The 3,330-nt window shown below is 40.0% G+C and overlaps 1 pseudogene; it reads right to left on the bottom strand.

Moving 5' to 3' along the window:
* Positions 1 to 524: 524 nt before the first annotated feature.
* Positions 525 to 2,966, bottom strand: LOC140951821 (cAMP-dependent protein kinase type II regulatory subunit pseudogene; annotated as a pseudogene).
* Positions 2,967 to 3,330: the final 364 nt, after the last annotated feature.

The following is a 3,330-nucleotide window of genomic DNA, read 5'->3' as shown; positions in this document are numbered from 1 at the left end:
TTGTCTGGTCTATAGACCTCATGGTCAATGTTCACAGTAAACAGCTCTTATATAACAGGACTGGCCAATACTGTACGAAAATGGCTCGGAATGTGGCCACGTTGAAAACCGGCAAAACAGCGATTAAGTATGATAAATCACCTTACCTGGAGATTGCCGCAAAAACGCCCTCCTGCTTGAAATCTGGGGTATGACCTTTTAAATGACATATTAAAAACTTTTTTTCGTGGTCCCTTTTCTTTCTTTAGATCTCAATATCAGAAAATAATATACTTTGACCCAAGAAGAAAACATGTAAATTAAATATTTCCTGCTCAATGTTCTCAATAATTTAAGAACTACATCGGAAATTGTTAACTCCATAAACTGGCCTACGATATTAGGGAAATAATAAAACTGAGGTCACCGTCCCTTTTCCCGTGTGTGCAGCCTAATTAGAATCAAAGAACAAGTAATAATATATATATATATATATATATATATATATATTAACATAGACACTGGGAGTCAAGAGCGAGACATCGTTTGAAGGTAACCATGGCTTTAATGTGCGTTGTAAGGAGGAAACAACAATAAATGCTGAGCGCCGTTCACTTGCATTAATGACAATATACATAATTTAGAGCTTCAATGCCAGTCAAATAAGTCGCCTTTCTGATGGTAAATGAAATTATTTCTATAAACTCTGGGTGAAAATATATTTAGTATTTTCGCTCACAAAGGGGACTGTCATGTTGTTGAGATCACCAGCGAACTTGATAGTTGATAACTTCTATTTTCCTGATTTTTTTTAACAATTAACTTAAACATAGTGACAAAAATGCGTGTATCAAAGCCGCCGGTTCGAGAATTATCTGTTTTTGACAGACATAGTTATGAAAAGGTGCTGATTGCTTTTGAACAAGATGCGGCCCTAAAGGTCATCGCTTGGCGCACAGATGATCGCAACATGACAGATGCCGTCTAAACTAAAATAATCTTCGCCTCTCTGAACTGATAAGTATGTTAAAATGCTCTATTTCACCTCACAGTGTGTCAATTTCCTAACCCAGCACGAACGACAAGCCCAAGTTTTGCAAAAATAATTTAAATCGCAATATTTTAATTTCTATACACACTAGACGTAAACCGATCTTTGCAAAACATCGAATCAATGCCAAAGGAAGAACAAAGCTTAGCGCAGCAAGAAATTCGTAATGTTTACGCCTCGGTTATTGTAATTAAAATTCAAATACAACGCACCTTGCATAGGTAATTAGCAAACCTCTGGCGAGCGGTCTGTTTTGGAGAATATCATTAACAATTCTTTACTTCCACAAAATTTGGGCCAGAAGAAAAAAAAGTTGACTTACATTGGGAACACTGTTCGACACAATTAAAAGTTTGCTACATTGTTTTTTTTTTCCAGAGATTAACACTTGGGTCGGTTTGAACACAATATTTCTTCAGTTTTTTTTTTTTTTTCATGATGCCACTAGCCACAATGAGCAGGTGTTTTCCTAAACCTCCTTTCAAGAGTGACAAAATAAACTACGAATCCAGTCCCAGCTTTTTCCGTTGTTCTTCATAATGTCCAACATTCCGCTTCATGATGTCCATACATGGACCTAAGAGACGTTCAAATGCATCTACGTTCAAACAAGCGCATTTTGCCTCGCCGCCAAACGCGAAAATCGAAGCGGAACGGGGCTGTTTTAAAACAAGAGCTAGTTCGCCAAAGTATTGTCCCTTGGTCAGCTTGGAGATTTCTTTGTCTGAAACGGTAACTCGAACTGTCCCGTCTTCAATAAAATACATACAATCGGCCTCGTCTTTCTCGCGTATAATGCATTCACCATCTTCAAAGATTTTCGTCTCCAAAGCGTCAGCCAAATTCATTCTCTCGTAGGCCTGTAATTGCGCCAGCATGGGTACATTCTCCAAAAGCGATTCATACATTTGTCGCCGCCGCGCGGCCGCTCCAACGACAATTCGTCTAAAGGTGGATTGGTCGAGCGCCCAAATGCTCCCTTCAGATTTAGCAATGATAGTTGCATTTCTAGGGCAGTTGTACATGAGCGCCAACTCGCCGAAGCTTCCCGAATCTTTAAAGGTGTGCACTTTAACTTCTTTCCCATTGTTGTCGATAAAAACATCAAAGACGCCATTATCAATGACATAAAAATTATCTCCATCATCCCCCTGGCGAATTATCTCGTCTTCGGGTTTTACTTTCCTCTCGAACATCGCATTTAAAATTTCCTTCAATTGGTCGCGATCGCACGACTTAAACAGTAATATATTCTCGACCGATTTCTTCAGGCGCTGTAATTGTTCTTCTGTTTTAGGGTGAACAACAGGCTTCACATTCGCGTCGCTTTCGTTTGGATTATACGCCTCAGCTGCTACGGCTCTCCTTCTTCCACGAGTAGGCATTTTCGGTGGTTCTTGTGGTTCTTCCATCTCTTCCATGCATTCTTTCTTCTCCGGCTTTGACGTTGATGCTTCTTTCGCGGCTTTGCTGTCCTTCTTCTTCCTTCCTAATTTTAACATGTTAAAATAATCAGCGGCGAACTCGACTAAATCAGCTGGATTCTCTTGAATGCACTTGACGACAAATTCCTCGAGTAAATCAGTAAGCCCTGGGGGAATTGAAAACTGAACGGCGGTTTCCATTCTCCGGTGTCGATTTACTGCTCACGATTTCGACGTTGCCGTCGAGTTTACTCATCTCTGGTTTAGGACTCGCTTCTAGGCAACGCGCCCAACCCGGACAACTCAAACGCGCTGCAGAGCAAACCTCGATTTAGCCAATGGTCGAATTCTTTTTGTTTGCCTAACACTGCCGACTTATCCTGTGAACTTTAAAAAAAATCGTACCAAATTAAATATGGGAAAATCCCAATGTACGAGGAGATTTTCGAAAGGAAAGTCTTATGCGGTTTGAATTTAACCAGCTGTCTTCCTTTTGAGGACGCTTTATTATTTGCATGGCGTTGTTATTTCTAACGACAAGTGACGTCACGCATTGATGGCGAGAGAAATGCAATGGAAATTTCGGGGATTTAAAAAGTTCAATCTGCGCTATTCAGCTCCTCTGCCACTGGCATTCTCTTTTAAAATTCCATCATTTTCCGAAAAGTTGCTGACAACTACAACTATAAGTGAAAAGTCTATTTAAAGGAGAAACTCCTTTGACATGAACCCGCCCATAATCCATGAACATTATGGTAATAAGTTGTGGTTTTTGAAACTCCGGGTGGCTGAGTTGAATAAAAAATTAACTCTTATGATGAATTTTGTTTTCAAATGAACGTTAAGCGCTCAGCAAAATCGGGGAACCTGCGAGGC

The sequence above is a fragment of the Porites lutea genome, chromosome 11 (assembly GCF_958299795.1).
Source record: "Porites lutea chromosome 11, jaPorLute2.1, whole genome shotgun sequence".
In the NCBI taxonomy this organism is placed as follows: Eukaryota; Metazoa; Cnidaria; class Anthozoa; order Scleractinia; family Poritidae; genus Porites; species Porites lutea.
The sequence above is the reverse complement of the archived record's forward strand: the minus strand, read 5'-3'. Positions and strand labels throughout refer to the sequence as shown.